We start from the raw sequence: 19579 nt of genomic DNA, 5'->3' as shown, positions 1-19579 counted from the left end.
TCAGACCCTCCAGAGGAAAATGAGTTACTCTTGTGGCTTGATTTTGTCCTGACCTTGAGTTTCTGGTCTGGTCCAGTCCAGTTGAATTTCCAAGTGGACAGCCAAGTATTTTTATTCCTGCACCATCTCCACTATCTCTCGCTTAACTGAAAGAGGGGAAGCAGGCATTTTGGATCTACCGAAGTCAGTCGGTTTGATGTTTAGCTGGAGTACAGAAGTGTTCATTACCCTCTGGTACTCTGACACATCCTCTCCCTTGATGCATCCAACAACTGTGGAAATCATCTCCAGACCAGCAATCCAGGTGGAGAAGGTCCCACTGATGAGCTCCACTCTGCTGCCACTTCCTGAGAGAGGAGGAGCCGAACGTGGAGCCGAACGTGGAGCCGGTGTCTGAGTCATCTTCCCAGCAGGGCAGGCTGAATAAAGGTAAAAGTGCTGGAGAAATTAAAGAACTATGGTTGGTAGTAGTGGACGTGGTCCATTAAAAACTTGACCAGTATGGAATTCAGGACTAGTGTCTCAAAAAGCCCTCATGATGTGTAAGGTCATAGTTCTACCTGACTGTAGCAGGAGGCTCTAAATACTCTAAATAGCTCTAGTCCGCAACACCAGACGAGAGTCAAGTGATAGGGGAAGGGAGCCAAGCGAGCATTATCGCTATCCAGCTAATTTGCTAGCATGAGAAATGACCACCCTGACTGAGTTTTACATTATATTAGAATTATAGGTTGATGATTTTACAGTAATTTCATAATAATTACAAGAGAAAGAAACTGAAAATTATATTTTGTTTCCATAAGGCCTATTGGGAGTTTATAGCTCTAAGACAAATTTATTAATATGCTAATACACAGATGCACATTAATGGGAGTCGGGTAATTGGGATTTATGGCTCAATGTGAATTTTGATACTAAAATTTGTATTCAAATGCTTACAATAATACAAAAAAAAACTAAGCTAATGCTATTGCTAACACAGCATAACTATTGATGCTACTTTGGCTAACTTGGCGAAGTGATAAAAGTGATTAAATGTGTGTGTGTGTGTGTGTGTGTGTGTGTGTGTGTGTGTGTACGCACGTGCGTGAGTGTGTGCCTTGGTGTGTGTGTGTAGCGTGCACATGAGTGTCTGCTGTGGTTGTGTGTGTGTAAAGTGAAGTGAACTGGTGGCAGACATGTCACAAGGACCATTGACTCCAGCCTAATCCCTTCCTGATGGCCTTTTCTTCAGACGCAGATGGAGACTAGGGGCTCTTGACCTTTGACCTGCATCACTAAATCACATCAGTCGTTGGCTGTGAAGGCCGCAGGGCCCCGAGACTCCGCCAGGCAGATGGGCAGCTGCACACACGCACACAAACAAACACAACTACATACTTTGGTGCTTTACAATGACACGTACACCGACCCAGCCAGAGAGGTGCAGAAGCAGAGGTGCTTTCATGCTTTTGTTTTCACATATGACACACATGATCAGTACAGCTTTCTCACACTGTCTCACTTTCATGCACTAGCACAGACACACAAATCGATGTGAACACACACATCCACACACAGCACCACTAAACAATGGTTTTAAATCTTTGTTTAAAGTATTCTCTGTCATCTGAGTCCTTTTTACTCGGCCACATCACACACACTCTCTCCAGCTCTCTCCTACACTTTGTTTTAAACTCTTTTCTTTTCTTTTCTTTTCTTTTCTTTTCTTCTCTTCTCTTCTCTTCTCTTCTCTTCTCTTCTCTTCCTCTCTGTCCTCCCTCTCAAACCCTTCTGGTCTCCCTGTGATGTGGCTTCTCTGTTTCTGCTGAATAAAACACAGAGTAGGAGAGAGCAAGACAGAGAGAGAGAAAAGGAGAGAGATGAAGGGGAATGCAGACAGCTAAGAGACAGAGACACTAAAAAAGAAAGAGAGGTAGAGAGTGAGAGGAATAGACAGAGGAAGAAAGGGAGAGTCCTGACTTCTTCACTCTCTCTTTTTTATGCAGTAAAATCTGTTTCTACTTTCTCTGTGCCACCCAGGACAACACAGCCCACCCTGCAATTCACTGTCACAGAAATATGCTTCGACTGTGTGAGATGAGGTCATGACCTTTACAGGAAGCTTCACTTATGCACTTATGTGCTCATCTGACTGTGTTTATGTATGGTAAACAAATAGATAGATAGATAGATAGATAGATAGATAGATAGATAGATAGATAGATAGATAGATAGATAGATAGATAGATAGATAGATAGATAGATAGATAGATAGATAGATAGATAGATAGATAGATAGATAGAGCTGGATAATAAGGTGGATTATCAGTTTCAGTTTAGTTTCTGTGCGGTTCCACACCTGCTGTCACGCCGTGTCTTGAGGAGCTTCACACGGTGACAAGCTTACCTTTGAAACTCAACTTTGAACAACTGCTTTGCATGAGAAGCAGGAGAGCGGCATCGAAATGTGGGCTGGGCTCCCTCACACCGACGTGCCGCTTGCCCACGCTGCGCTCCGACGGAGGTCCTCCTCACTTTGTTGTCCTCACAGCAGGCACCTGCATTCCTGGCATAGCTGTCTCCTAAGTTTCAAGAGCAGCTCACTATCTCTCTGTCTACCGGTTTCTGTCTCCCGCTCTCTCTCTCTCTCTCTCTCTCTCTCTCTCTCTCTCGCTGCTCAGACCTCCATTGCCTTGTTGCCTGGAGACGAAAAGGAGTGAGAATGGGGACAACGGAGAGAGAGAGAGAGGGTGAGAGGTAGAGGGGGCCTTACCAGAGGGGATGAAAGAGAGGAGAGATCAGAGGGGAGGATAGGACAGGGAGGGGGTGATGAAGTTTCTTTGGGATACTTAGGATTTTTACGACCATTGTGCGGTGCAAACACCCTCTCTTTACTCTCTGGCTTCCAGTTTACGTAAGAAAAAAAAAAAGGTTTCTAAAGGTACTAGTTTACATCTTTTTCAAACAAAGAAAGAAATACATGTTGAGATTACTGATGATGTGCTTTGGAGTTGTGTCAAAGTGTAGGTGTGGGGTAATTTTAATCGGTCTGATCAGCCAGGTGCGTTTTGTTTGTGTGTGGAACTGAGCTCTCAGGTAGTAAAGAAAATGCACAAAATGATATACAATGACAAGCATGGAGGTTTGTGCTTGTTTTGGGAGCACATATCTTTGAAATGACATAAAATATTCTAAAGTCAAACGTGATTTTAACATTTCTTTTTCCAGAGCTTTTGAACCATATCTCAAGACCTTCATAACACCATGCAGAACCAGGTCAGCAGGTGTGTGTGTGTGTGTGTGAATAGTAGCTATCATCCTAATCAGCAAACAGGTGTCAGCCACAGCATCATCAATGAAGACACACCATGTGACGTTTTATTCTTCAGTCTCATCACAACAAAAGGTTGAGTGAAGATACCACTTCAGAGAGGATGATTGTTGGACGATCAAATAGTAGCAGTTTTCAAAGATCATGCTGTGATGTGACCGCTGTACAGAGGTAAGAAAGGAGACTGGGTTTGATCGGCATTATTATATTATCCTGAGCGACCATATTGTAGAGTGGATGTGAGTTAGAAACTAATCCATAGCTCTTACTCATATACGAGACAGACGTGCAATATGATCACAAGCACGAAAAAGGCAAATAAATAAATCTCAAACCTCAAAATATTATTATTATACCATAACATGGGCCTACTGCTGATGAATGTCACCATCATTGGGTAACTTATTTATAGTCAATGAGATAGACAATTTGGCTATTTTGATCAAAGCTCCACTGGAGAAAACAGGAAAAGTAGCTTCACGAAAGTTATAACGTAACAGTAAATATTTAGTTTGGTGTAATCCCTTTACAAAAAACCTTGCAAGTTTGAATTCAGCAACTATAATATTTACTCTTGCTGTGTTATCGCTTACACCATTGCTTTTCATACACACAGCATCGCAGTCCCAGAGCACATTTAGTGTTAAAACAGAAAGGTAGATTATAGTAGATAGCAAGTCAGTGAACCTTAGAATAACATCAGATTCAGTTTATTCTACTGTGAGATACAGCCGAGCATTCCTGCGAAAGAGGAGTTGTACAGTGCGGCCAGGTCTTTTGCTGTTAGCAGATTTTTTTCTACTCAGAGGCAGCAGACTGAGAGTCATGATGTAAAACATACGCTCTCCACTGGCACGCAGCAGTGGAAGGGAGTTGTTGTGAAAGCCTGTCATTTTGAAAACAAATCCATAACAAACTTCTAAAACTCGTGTTCCATGGTTACAACACGCACACACACACATGCTCACATGAGTCTGTATACCACTTAGTCCCATCTGTGTGTGTGCATGCGTGTGTGTGTGTGTGTGTGTGTGTGTGTGTGCGTGAGAGAGAGAGAGAAAGAGGGACGCAGATTTTCCCTTTGGAATCTCAACATTCCCATTTCCTCCTTCCTTCTCTTTGTAGAGTCATCCTGCCTTATTTATCTTTCCCTCCTGTCCCAAACATGGGAACGCTCCCCGTTGCTCTGATCTCGCCTTCTGCCCTGATGAGTGTACACACACACACACACACACACATACACCCACCCCCATGAACCCATGTGTTCTCTGGATCTCTGTTTTCCCTTCTCTCTTTCTCTCTTCCTCGTTAAACCTCAACCCTCCTCTGCATCTTTGTTTTTTCCTCCTGCTTTTGTGCTCTAAGAAACGCTTTGGGGCAACGAGGAGGTTTGGTTAAATGTCCTGTGCCCTCCGTGACGTCATCAGCTGTTGTTCTCCGTCGCAGCGCCTGAGGTTTCCCTTTGAAGCCAAAGGCTGCTCTTGAAGAAGCGTCTGATGGCTTTTGCCCTCTCTTTCATTCGCTCGCTTTCATCCCACTGTGCAGCGACAGACATCAAGGGAGATTCCTAACAAGCATGTTATTTAGACAGTGATGTCATGGCCGTGGGGACGCTGTGTTATGTCTGAGGCCGAGCAGCACCGGAAGGGAGAAAACACAGGATTTAGACGTGGTTAAATCTGGCCTTAGTACCCAAAATATAATGACAGTAGATGGTTATATCATAGACTGCTCGGTTCAGCTTCTTTTGCTCTGCGCCTTCCCTTCTCTTCGGTGGAGTGTGGTGGAGGAAACTATCTGATCCAACAGCATACGACTCTTTGGATAATGACCTCTGTTTTTGTCAATGAGGTCATTGTTAAAACTGCAGATAAACACAAAACATGGGTGTTCTGACTGTCGCACTATTAGGTAACTCTCAGTAACGCTGCCTGAGATCCAGATCCCACTCCTCGATAGAGGGCCGGCTGGATCAGCAGTGTGCCCACCCCAAATAAGGCCTCTATTGTTGACTGCAGGTGTGTGTTTGTGTGTATCAGTGGTACTCAGCAGAGGGAGAGGCAGCAAAGGGGGTTGGGGGGGTAAGTGAACACCTTGAGTCAGCATGTGCAGTTGAGGGGTCAGTAGGGCAGTGATGGTTGGTTGGAGAAAAGCTGGAGATGGGGAAATGAGACAAAAGGCAATAATGTTGTTCATGGGTGTAAAAGTGGGACAGATACAACAAGCATGGGGAGCCAAAGGGCAATAGCACAGGTTGTGTATGAAAAAGGAAACTGCTTTACAGATATGTCAACGTGGTGAAAACAAAATGTGATAAACGTCATGTATAGACTGGCTGTAAACACAGCATCAGGCAGACAGATGAACCTCAAAGTAAAATACAACAATCTGTTGGAAAAACTGTCTGTGCACAACAAGTGTGATCGGCCGGGATGTCAGACTGCAAACTGATGCAGGAGTAGAGAAGTTTTCTTTCTCCAAATAGCTTTGGCTGACCTGAGGGTTTGTTGAAAACCTGTTTGACCGTCTGCTTGTGTTTCCTGCTCTGTCAGACTTGTTGTTTTTGTGTTTTGTTTTTCACCAAAGACACCACTTTTGGAGGTCTTTCACTCACCATGGTGAGTAGAATACTTTCACAAGTAATATAAACATTGCCAGACATACAAAAATACAATCCAAGATGAAATTATAAATCAATAACTATTTACATGCTCAGTTCTCACAGTGTATGTCTGTGTTTGTGGAAGTGTGGTGTGGAAATACAAAGAACACATAAAGTGACGGATAACTCTTTCAGGTAAAATTGTGACATATAAATCAAATCTTAATGTCATGCATGAGCAGGCACCTGCGGACTAGAAGCGTGCACCGTGAGACTGGAAGCGTGAAAGCAGGTTGCAGGAAAAGAAAAGATTGTAACAAAAGATAAAGAGGATATTATGTTTACGATCCGGCAGAGAAACATGAGGAGCAAATATCTCTATGTAAGCTACACCACAACGTGTTGAAAAGTGTGCTGCTGAAACTCAGTAAGGACTGTCCCAAAGGAGGTGGTGGTGGGACTAATTTGAGAAGATGAGAGGTGACAGTCATCCTATCTGGCCAAACAGGTCTGGCACTGCTGCAGACACACACACACACCCACACACACACACACACACACACACACAGATACACACATGTGAAATGTAGGCACACATACACACATGGGGTAATTAAAGTGTTGGGTGTCGCTTCCTTTGGCATCTCACGGTTGGAGCCGCCATCGGACACTCTCACTGGTGTTGCTTGTCTTTTCAATTCTGTGTTTTCCAATTTGAGTGTCTGGTTTACCGACTGTCTGACTGACAGCCTGACTAACTGTTTGTCTGGCTGCCTGACTGATCAGCCGACTCAACTGATGAACTAACTGGCTTTTCTCTCTCTCTCAATCCGGCCACCCGTTTTTCTGCATCCACTGCTCCATCGCTCCTGTTTGCTTGGCTGAGCACCTGCCAGGCTGATTACACCCATCTCGCCTTTATCAACTATTTAGAAAGCTGAGAGCAGGATGTACACTTCCTTAAAGCCTTAGGAATTTGTCTTTTTTTTTTTTTTTTTTTTAAAGGTGGAGGGTTGTGCCAAGGCCCGAGCTAAGCCAAGCCCTCGAGCCAGTGTATTCTCACGTTTCAGCCACCAGGAATGGGCAAAGGTGAGACAAGAGGTAGATTCACTACAAAGAAAGACAGAGAGAAAGGGTGTGTGTGTGTGTGTGTGTGTGTGTGTGTGTGTGTGTGTGTGTGTGTGTGGATGCTCACTAGCATTTGTGTGTGTTCAGTTTGTAATCCAACCCTGCCAGATAGCTCCAGGGAGAAGGACATTCTCTGTTGTTTCCCCTTTCCTGCATTCCTGCCTCCCCTTGACGTGTGGCACCAGAAAAGGTAGAGGTGGAGGTGGAGGTGGAGGAGGAGGAGGAGGAGGATGAGGAGGAGGAGGAGAAGTAGGAGGAGGAGGAAGAGGAGGGGGAGGAAGGGATGTAACAGGTTGTTTAATGCCAAACTGATCGCCTCCGTGCTCCCTCCCAGAAACTAATCACATTCTTTCCAGCAGGCACCTGCTCTCATCAAGGTTGAACACACACACACACACACACACACACACACACACACACACACACACACACACACACACACACACACACACACACACACACACACACACACACACACACACACACACACACACACACACAGGGTTTGCACAGTCTCCTTTGAGCCACCTTCCAACCACACTGCTCTGCTGTCAGGACTCAGAGCAAACAAGAGTCTGCCCTGCTCTGAGGTGAGAGCAACACTCTATTTTTGAGTACAGTGGATGATGATGAGGCCACACAGAAGCTTTGTGCCAAGCGCTCAGGGCTGGGGAAGCCAAGAATATACAAAATAAAAGCAGAGCGTGACAGCAGGAAAAGAAGGTATGCTCAGGTATTGTTTGGAGTCGAGCCTGCTGTGTGTGCGGCGGATTCAGAAGTTTGTTCCAAAGAGCAAAGTAACTCTGCTCCTGGGGGAGGCTCGACATCAGCCTGCCTGCACTGTCTCATATCAGCCACTTAAAGTATGTAAATACACTACAATAAAACTGTGGAAATGATATTCTAACTATGTGCTGTATACTGATGTGCAGATATCATATAACTGATGTGAGCTGACATGTGAATTTGTGTTCACAGTATCCCCACATACAGCTAGAAGCAATAGACTTTAGAGAATTTAAAGTCTATTTTATGGTTGGATTTGGATTGATTGTGTCACTGTTTCAATGTATCTGCCGCTTGATCCAAAGAGAGATTTGAATTCATTTTCATACTTTTTCCAAGGCTGAATCTGTTGCAAAAAACGCAGAAGATGACCTGCAAATACAGAAACGCGCTACAAAACCTCACAACATTAGAAAATACACAAATGCGCAGCAAAAATTAACAACATAAGTGTTTGTGGGGGACACAAAAATGATACAGACCTGGCTAAAGAGTAGCTAATGCTAAATTAATGGTATGTTACGTAACAAAAATATCTGAATCATGTCATATTGATGTTATAATATTGTTTTCAACACCAACACACCACCCAAACTTCTCAAGTCAAGAGGCATTTAACAAAAGTACACTCTTTTTTGTGTCCTGAGAGACAGTTCTGTTTTTAAGTTGCAGTGTCTTCATACTTAGTGACACAATTAGCAATTACTGTAACACAACACACAAAAAAAAAACATGGAAAAGACGTAGCCTAAGTCTTAAATGTAATATTATATTGCAAAAGCCTGTAACACAAATGTTTTGCTGCTGTCTTATCATCTTAATCATCATGTGACCTCTTAAGTTTGTATTGTGATGTCTTGTTCGCTTTAACAAGACAGAAACTGTGGGTGTGAAGGTCAGAGAGGTGAACAGGCACACATCCAGTCTTAACATAGTGGACTCAGTCCAACAGTGTCTCTCTTTGTTCCATCCCTAATGTCACAACTGTTTCTTAATCACAACAATTAAAGAAAAGAGGCAGATTTTAAAAAAAAAAAAAAAAAAAAAAAAAAAAAACTGGCAGAGGACATTTAAAATCATTGTGCAACATTTTCTCCATCTGTCTGCAGATTTACACAAGACGTGTTTCCAGGGGACACTAACAAGTGATGAACCAGGCTGTCCAAGAGAGAGAGAGGAGGAAGTCAGGGAGGGAGAAGATAGGAGCACAGGTTGGACTCAAACCTGAGGGGCTGCACACACACACACACGCAGCCTGTGTATGTCTTTTGTGTTTTAACGTAAATTCACTAGTGCGTTGTTTATTTGCTTGTGTTGTAATCTTTTGCAGCACATGTGTTGCCAAATGTGTTTGCAGTGCATTGAGCTCTCAGGCCCACTGTAATATGTCCCACACACACACACACACACACACACACACACACACACACACACACACACACACACACACACACACACACACACACACACACACACACACACACACACACACACACACACACACCATTGCAGCTCTTGCCCAGCCTTCCATCTAGGGATTAGGCAAGCTTTGTTAACATGATGTAAAGCGAACTTCAAAACAACCCCCATCTCAGTCCTCTGGTCTTGTCCACCCCCCTCCACACAAGCACACACATACGCACAGACATACACACACACACACACACACACACACACACACACACACACACACACACACACACACACACACGCACGCACACACACACACACACTCCTTCTTGCTCTCTTTACATCTGTCTTGCTCTCTCTCTCTTGCTTTTAGCACCACTGCTTTTCTGTCAGGATAAAAAAAAGTGAAAAAGACTTTTTGCTCTCTCACATATGTACACACGCACATCTATCTATCTGAATATTAACAGACACACTAATCATTTAGGTGACAGTAATTAAGTCACGCAGATTAGACAGCTTGAGAGATCCACAGCCCGATGACCATCTGAAGCTAATCAAGTATAGGTGGATGTGATATGTGAACCCTTATAGATGTGTGTATGTGCGTGGGAGATGTATACATCTCCTACATAAGCTAATTAAGGCAGAGCATGTTGCAGGGGGTCAGCAGACCTGTGTGACGCGTCCATGACATGATTGATTGTGACTGTCAGGGCTCTCAGCTGGGTGTCTCCCTGCGTCGGGCCCCGAATAAAGGATTACACAGGCCCTTGGTAACCTTGGCTGGCTTTGTGCGCCTGGGTCTCGCATCAAAGACCCGGCAGGAGACATTAGCATTTTTAATCAGCGGGCCGGGCCCCGTGCTGGCAGAGGATGCCTGATCACTTTCATCAGAACGACACAGCGAGGGGAGATGGGAGGGCTCCGCAACGGAGGCCAGCAAAAGGAAGTACATACATGCAGGCAGCCAAGAACACGGACACATAAATTTAAGCATAAACTATGTGTCACACTGCACACTTGTTTAAAAAATTGTGCACCAGCCGTGTATTATTTTCTTCTCATCTCCACTGCACAATCTCCATCTCCCCTTTTCTCTTCTGAAAGAGATGAGTAAAGACAAAGCTTCACATCTCTCTGTGACTCAGTCCTCTCCACCCCCCCTTCTCCTCCTTGGAGCCGTGCTATTAAAGCCTCTTCCAGCAGACGTAAAGACAGGATGAGGCCCATTTTGTTTAAGAAAGTGCTCCACGTTCCAATTAAACTGAGACCTCCGAGTGGCCTTCAAAAAAGTTCTGATAAAAAGACCTGATCCGTGTGCACTTAATTCTTTGACCCACTGTTTTGAAGTAGTGGAGCCGCCTAAAACAAATACATGCCTCTCCATTCTTTGGGCACAATAAGCTCGAAACAGGCTGGACTTCTAGAAAAAAGCCCAACAGCAAAGAAAAAAGTGAGACAGCTCTGCAGCGGAGAAGAAAAACACCATGAGGGAGAAGCGTTGCCATATTGCCTTGAGTGGAGGATATATGTTTAAAAAAAAAACTGAGCAGCAGACACAAAAACAACCCTGAAAACTTGGAGCCTAACCATATTTGTACATTTGCTCATGACACCAGCACTGGAACCTCTAGGAAATAATGAATAAATGCATGCCTCCTACCTGCTCTCTGGCTCAGTGCTGGGAGAACAGCAACAGGGGCAAACATATGTCATTTTGCACCATGTGACAAGCACATTAACTCTTCATCACAGGAAAAAAAAGAAAAAAAAGCCTCTTTACTGGCAGCTGTAGCTTTAACACGATGCCAACATGTGCCAAAAGACAAAACAATGGAGGAGAAATAGCGAGAAATAAAACATCATCTACAAAAGCGGCGACACTGATAACGCTGGCAGCTACAAGGAAACAGGAAGTAGAATATGAATGAGAGGAAGAGTAGATCAAATTCAAATCCAGCCAGGTAACATCATCTGTCTTTCGGTCTTTGATGTTTCCCTTTTTGCTCTCTGTGGTGCGCTATCATCATAGACTCCTCGCGAGCACACGACGGCTCAGAATAAACCCTGAACCACAGACCAGTTGCTCCAGTGTCTGAGATGCAAATTCATCACAATAGTGAGGATAGTTGCTAAATCTCTTCCCGTGAATAGCCTGGCAAGAGACTTCCAAGACTTAATATCCCTTCAGAAGTCTATTATCTCTCCCTGGCAACTTGCATCTCGACAAAACACACAATCCCGGGCACACAGAGCTTTAAAGTAAACTGCAATCCCTGCATCTGGCACTTTCAAATGACTAAACCTTATCAACAGCTTGGTGGAATAAGACAAAGACGACTGTTTATGTGTGTCTTTATGGGCTTTTTTTTTTATTTTATTGGTGTATCTTCCGCGCACATACACACACCTCCCTCAGCTTTTCCTTTGAGGATGACGTTTAGATATGGACATCGTTTGATGTGACTCATCAAAGCGGGGATCGGGGTGTGACAGGAGCGTCTCCCGATGTTTCCCTCGCTCTCCCGCTGTCAGCAGAGCGGACACACAGTCAGGAGCCGGGGAGGAGACCACCGGAAACTTTTTATTTGATCAACTGATAAGCACATACAGGCCCCTTCACCAGCTTAGTTCAAAACAGGAATCAAGGATATGGACATGGCAGGATGCATATGCAGAGAAAGGTTCCCTGATGTGCTCCACTCTGTATGTGGAGTATAAAGGTGCAAGGACATGAAGGTGTGTCAAAGCTGGGTCTATGTAGTGGTCCTTTCAGCACATCTGCACTGGTCGGAGCTATCTCCTGAGAGAAGGTGGAGAGAGATGAAATGAGAACAAACAAGTGCAGGAGAAGAGAGGCAGCTCTCAGCAGTATCCTGCCTGTTGGACTTTAAAGAGCAGGAAAGAGACTGCTCGGCCTTTCTCGCCTCAGAGCTCTAAGAGATAAGGAGAGTCGCACCAAAAGAAACATGAGGCAGAAAGCGGGAGAAAAATAAACTGACAAGCCTGTGCAAGATGATAACAGCTAAAAAAAAACTAAAAGAAAAAAAACTGATCCATTAATCTGTCAAGAATCCATGATGGTAATTACCAGCAATGTTTATGCTCAATCTGAGCGACAAATCAAAGATGCTGCTTTGAGATTTCCTTTACTTTTTATCTTCTTTTTAAGACTTATTTAAGCGTTACTTTCCATATCCTCGAGTACGCAAAGGTCAATGCATCTGATTGCATAACCTCCAATTTAGTCACCACAAATAGCCTACCTGCGCCCTGCCAGTTCACACTCATAAAGAGCAAGGTTCAGTTCATACGGATGAAAATTAACTAGGTCATGTTCATTTTTTCAAAATTTGAATCGGTTCACATTCCAACATCAACTTTAGTTTACTTTCATTTTAGGTCTATAGGATGCAACTCTTTTTTAATAGAAACCTCCACCATTCATTACCAGCCCCAAATTACTGCAACTCCCAAACTAAATGAATTATTGTGCTACTAAAGGATCACAGACGCATTTACATCTGAGTGTTAGGAGGAACATTTTTTCCAAATTTTATTTTACCATTTAAACAATGTGTTATATTCTACAGGCGACATGCAAGCTGAGAAGTCACCACAGTTATTTATTATGGGGTGGGTATGAATATCTGAACCAAGCTTCATGTTAACCCATCCAATAGCTGCTACTGATCATTGAAAAAAACACTAGTTTCAGCTTAATAGTGTGACTAGTTGAATAGGAGTCATTGATTCAACAACTGCTAAGATGGGGGAAGAAAAAGGACCCAAAAACAAACATCGGACACAGGAGGGCGAATAAACAAAAAAACAACTTTAATAACTAACAACAAAAGCAACACAAAACAACTGAAAACAGCTGGAGTCCAAAGTACAACGAGTATAGACGAAGCAGGAAGAAACACAGCTAACCACACAAATGAGCGACAAAAAGACAAAGGGTAGGAAACACAGAGGCTAAATAGCAGGGAGAAACACAGGTGACACAGGTGAGGAAATCACACACAGGTGAGACGCATCAGGTCATCACAGGAGGAAACAACAGGAAACCATTGGGAATTTCAAAATAAAACAGGAAGCAATGAACACAAACATGGGGAACTCAAACACAGGAAAAAAAAGAAAGAAAAATGTGACACTAAAACGTTTCACTGCGATACCATCAGATTGAAACATCTGGGGAATATGAATGTCCAATCCATGTCAGTCTGGAGCGAAGTTTTAGGATGACTGACAGATGAGCAGTGCAGGTTTAAATGAATATACCTTTCTGTAATTTAATTTGGTGGTTGTTTAGTACTTGCCAGACATTAGATCAACTGTCTGTCTCTCTGAGGGGAAAAAAGTTGAACAGAGCGACATCATGTTCAGACCAGTTGTGTATTTTGCCACATCAAAGGCAAATCCCTGACTTTATAAACGGTGCCGCACGCCTTCACCCGCTGCTATGCAGTTAATGTGGCAGCGGTGATGGTTTGTAATGGCAGCAGTGATAGTACGGCAGGCAGCGCAAGGGCAATTTTAGCTAGTTGAGCTAAAGTGGTGAAATGACTGCAGAGTCTACAGCTGCAGTACAAAGCCTATCAGCGTTTGAATCTTAACAAGAAGGAAAAAAAGACCCCTGTGCATAGCGAGAGAGGGCAGAGCCTGGCTTAGATCTTCAACCTCTGTGCACACACACACACAAACACACATACACACACACACACACACATACACACACACCCATGCACGCACATCTAAAAGTCACAGCTCAGGCAAACACATACACTGACATCAAAACACAAACATTAAAGGGCACACAGACAATCACATCAAGACACACAGCAAGAGCCACAAGAGTGCTGACACACAAACATACAAAAAGAAAACAAGCGCATACGCACACATCAAGAAATCACACACACATGCACACGCATGCACACACACACGGCATGAGTCCTATGTCCCTGGTTGGCCAGCTGTGGGAGGTCACACAGACATGACAGTTCTGCTATCAGGCCAGCATTAAGGCCTGCCGCTTTAAACACAGCCTTTTGAAGTCACACCAAAGTCAGACACTAGGATCTCTCATCTCCCATCTCCCTTTTAACACTGCAGTGCCGACATTTCATTCTGCCTCCCCTTTTCATGCTCCCAGCTTTGAATCCTGCCTTTTAAAAGGCTAATTTTAACTTCTTCAAGGCTGGAAAAACAGGCAAAGGCGTGTCGTTAAGATTCTTCCGCCTGACGTGCTTCTTTTTCAGCCAAGTAACGAGTGTTCAAAGGTAGCCAGGGTCCACCAAAGTAACGCCGCCATGTCTGATGTTCAATGTCAGCTGGGCTGATAAACGGAGCATTGTGCCTTTGACAGATTTCGCACATCAGCTATTATCTTGAGGGTATCACATGTTTAAATTATTTTCAGAATCACTGTGGTGCCAAAGCATCATGAGAAATTGTCCACACAGAACATTCAATTAATGTAAAAAAGATTTACTCCATTGAGAGATCATTTCGTTTCACCCTTTGCTTCATCATTATGACATGAGGTTACACTCATAAAAACCTTGTTCAAGAAAACCACACTGGTTAAATTCAACCTGGTGACTCCAGGTTGAAAAAAGGCCCAGCATCACCTGCACGCTCATGAGCAACTAGGAGATACAAATGGTTAGTGACTGAGTTAATTCACACCTCATGTTGTTGCCATGTCACCCAGATCGGTAATGCTTAAAACCTTAATGAAACAACAAACATCATGTTCATGATGCTTAACAAACAACATTGCCAGTTGGAAATGAGACTGTGTCAATAGATGAGATGCCAATGTGTCAAAATGCTGGGCAATGCAGGCTAGTTGGGAAAAAGTATTGATGTCCTTTTTCAGATGAGATTGCAGTCCAGTAAAAAATGAGCCCATAGATCATTTGTTCAGCAGCTTATTATGATAGTATGTGTTAATGATTAGATATATGTTTTGTTAATTGCCATAGTAATTATGATAGGAGCAGAGAAAGAAGTGTGAAAGTCCATGTCGGGAGATGGCTGGATGAGTCAATCAGACCCAGGACTGACCGACCTAAACCCTTAACCCTGACTAACGTTAACCCGAACCCAACATTAAAGGAGACATATTATGCCCCCTTTCCACAAATTAAAATAGTTCCCAGGTGTCTTAAAGACATGTCTGTGACATGCTTTGGTCAAAATACCCCAAGGATCAAACATCACAGCTCCTTTCACACTCTCAAAACAGCCCTGTTCAGAACGGCTGGTTCCAGTGCCTGTCCCTTTAAATGCCAATGAACCACTGCTTGCCTCACCCCTTCTACTGGTCCCAGGTAGGGGTGGTATTACGCAAATTCGAGTCCTAGTTACATCACTGGCAGACAACTGAGGGAACAGCTCGTAAAACCATGTGGATTTCCATCTAGGGAGCCTGCACATTACAGATTTTTTTGTCAATTCTCACATTTTGGAGGCCCGAAGTAAAGACAAACACCCAAATAAATGTTAATGAGCCTTCAAAAAGTGATATTTCCATAATATGTCCCCTTTAACCCAACTCTAACCCTGTTACCTGAGAACATGACCTCCACACACCTTGTTAGTTGCTGCAACACGTGGGCCAGTTTTGGAAATGTATCAAATCCGTTGCACGCAGGATCTCTAGTTCACAACTGGAAAATTTGCCTTTCATCTACAGCGTAACCTCTGTTGATGTAGAAATATACGCTTGGACAGTCACAGGGTAGAAGAAGCCTATATAATTTATTTACAGGAACCAGCTTGAGTCATTCCCCCTGGTAGAATAACATCCTTCTTTAATTCAAAAGCCCACTTTGCTGGAAGGCGCCATGTTTCGTCGAAACTCAAAATAAGTGATGACAGGCTCAGTTCGGGGTGCTGAAAAGTGGTCATCACAGACGATGCTGAGAACCCCCTTCTGTTTGCTTTCTGGTTGGAATGGCTAACTCATTTTGGTGTGTATCTACCCACCCCATGCACAGCACACACACACACAGCCTTCCTCTGTAGCTGACCCAGGCTAATTTTTCTGTTTACCCCACTCAGTGTTTCGCAGTTGAACAGATCAAACGCGCTGCTAAGCTGTGGGTTTGTTTACTCCGGCTCTGACCCACGCCCAGCCAGGGACGAGCAAGCACCGCAGCTCTTTTTCCACATTTGGCATTTTTTGCTTTTCATCTGGATCACAGCCTTCTCCTCCCACCCTGCCTCATTCCAACTTCTGATGACTCCCCCCTGCCCTCTTTGCCCCTGAAAACTTTTGTGCACCAGACACCCAAGGTTTTTTTTTTTTTTTTGCCCGTCTCAGTTTTCTGTACACATCCTAATTTAATCGATTACCCGCTTTTTTGCTTCTCCTATTCTGCACCTGGAGCCTTCATCCTCAATCACAACTCCTCATGACTTCTTTCATCACAAAATTTTTTTCTGACTCACAGCCTCTCCTTGATTTTTTCCCCCCTGCCTTCTCACACGTTCCCTGTTATCCTTTCTAATTCTCTGCTTTGAAACGATTTCTCCTCTCTTTGTGCACTCTCCCAGTCACGCACAAGAGTACTCGCTCCCTTGCAAGCAAATGCACTGACATGCGTGCTCACACGTATGCTGATGCAGGATGTGTGTGATGTGAAGCCAGGTCCGCTCCTTTCCCAGGCAGACCAGCAGGAGCGAGGACCCCGACTCGCACTTCGCCTCCCTCTCCCTTCTCTCTCCTTCCTCCTTTTCTTCTTTCCTAATCTGACAAGGTGAAGGTTGAGGACGGAGAGATGACCTCATCAGTAGGAGCCCGGGAGGACACTTGACTAACACCATGAAAGCCAAATAACCTGCAATGGTAATTGCGTAAGGCCATATGGTAATCAAAGTAATGATTTTAACCACAGTGTTTACTCTCCTCTGTCTTTTTAAGGTTTATACCATCTGCTGTAGTCTAATCCTTGGGTTGGAGGATTAAGACAAGTTTGTTCTTTTGGTTTTTACAGATCAAGACGTTCGTCAAGGTTCATGAGGAAACTGGAGTTGTACCTCTGCAGTCTTACTCTGTGTTTCATATCAGGAATACAGATTCTTTAACACCTCTCCTTGAATTAAAGCCAGACTATTTCACTTTAAATGAGAGATCCAAAGTCATGTTTCATCGACTTGTAACAGGAGTGCACTGTCACACGACTTTGTTGTTGTAGAATCTTATCTAAAGGTCCTCTTACTCATTTTTTCCTGACGACAGCAGGTGGTGGGACAACTGAGCAGAGTGTACTGCTACGAACGATTACAGACTGTGATGTGCGGTTAAAAGCTGTGGAAATACATCATTCTTCCTCCTTCACGTCACCACCATCACCTCCTTTTTTACCGTAATAGTACCGTAAAAAGTATTACCGTAAAAGAGTGAAAAAAAACATAATCTAATAAATATCCTAAATGTGGGGCAAAAACACATCCTAATAATTTCAGCCGCTGTCAAAGATGATCTATTTGATGAAAAATGTAGCAGAGAGGAACAAGGTCACAGTGGATATCACTGTAACCCATAGCAACAGCTGGTAAATGCTTTGTTTTACGTGTCTGTAATTCCCGAATAATTTCCCAACAAGGTTTGTGGAAGGAATAATCTGCTTCTAATTATGGGATTAACTTTTCAGTAACTACTGGAAATGTCACATTTTCTGCATTTTCTGTGAAGTTGACCTGCCAAGAAAACACTCCATATACACTCCCACCCTAGATGTTGATTAGTAATTGGAGAAGGTGTAGTAGTACATTTCCCTATAATCGGAATGATGAAATTCTTTCCAGCTAACTTCCTTGGAAATTATTGAGAAATGATGAACCCATAAAATAGAATTAGTACTAACTGGCAAATTCCTGTCCTGATAAAATGGTTTCGGGTTGTTGTTTTTTTGTTCTATTACATCAAATCATTTCCCTCACATTGTGGCCTCTTAGACTTTTGGGGGGTGTGTGCACTTGTAAAACAGCTCATTACCCAGAGGGCTTTGGAGTTATGTGGGTGTTGCTTGTATCTAACAGACTGAAGGCGGGCTGTGGTTTTTTGGTGCTCACGTGGTTCACAGTCTAACTTTACTACATAGTGTAGAGAATTCACAGAGCCCAAAGGCATCACACTAATGTGCTCCCACACAGTTATAACCAACAAGAAACCCGATCTTGGACATCTGAGATACAGGGGATTACAAAGAAAAGTTATTTGACAGGTTTGTCTGATGAGGATGTGTGTCCCCGAGTTCTGTCCTGATGGGAAAACGCTCGACTTTTCACTCTGATTTGAAAAAAAGAAGAGAAATGTGCGACTGATTTGTTGTGATCCTGCTGTGTTTATCTGTTTCTGGTTCACATTGAGGGGGCATGAGAGCATCCATATTGTTTAATAATCAGTGGGATGTTTAGATTGTAGATGCAGGTTGGAGCAAAGAGAAGCCAGACCCCACCATCTCTGCATGCAGCACCCCAAACAAGAACCACATGTCCGAGTCCTGGTTCTTTAATTCTCTCCTTCGACTTCCCTCTCTCCGCCCCATCTCTCCCCCATGCTCCAGATTCTCCCCAGCCCCTCACCCTGGGAAAAAACGTGGAAGCTCAAAGATTCAAGAACACATGTGGTTAGCCATAAAACTTCACATGCACTCTGTGTACCCTAACCCTCCTCCAACCCCACGCTCCCATCCCCTCCGACCACCACTGAGCACTAACCAACACACACACATACATACAGCGACCTACAAGGAGGAGAAAAGTCATACATGAGAGGAGACTAGAAACAATGGGACGAGAGGAAGCAACATCGGGCAACAATCTGAGCTGTCTGTGGTGGAGAGCAAAAACAAAGAGGTTCGGGGGGTTGGTGGCGGGACAATAGCGACAGTCAGAGAGAAGGTGACTGCAGGCTACCATTCCTGCACGGGCCCAGAACAATGCCTATCCTGTGGCTTGGTCGGGGCTGTGCCGTGCACTAGGTGAAATTTAAGACAAACATAAACACCAAAGGAGGACAATGGCGCTTACTCTCTTTACAAAAGATGCTTTTCCTTCAGCTGCAGGGAGGATGCACACTGAATCCCCCCGGCGCGGTGCGGCCAGCTATCATACCTCGCGTCCTCAGTGCCCTTTTAGCAGCTCAGCATCTGATACGGCCGCGCTGCACCGGTGGCAGATTGGGTTTCTGGCCCTCAACGTCAAAACCCCTGTCTTCTTCATTTCCCAAAGCATTTGTGAGATATATAATCTCTTCAGATTCTTGCCATGTGATTAGGGAGGGAAATATAATGCCTTTTTTTCTGTCAGTACTG

This window comes from Trachurus trachurus (assembly GCF_905171665.1).
Source record: "Trachurus trachurus genome assembly, chromosome: 8".
NCBI lineage: Eukaryota > Metazoa > Chordata > Actinopteri > Carangiformes > Carangidae > Trachurus > Trachurus trachurus.
The sequence above is the reverse complement of the archived record's forward strand: the minus strand, read 5'-3'. Positions refer to the sequence as shown.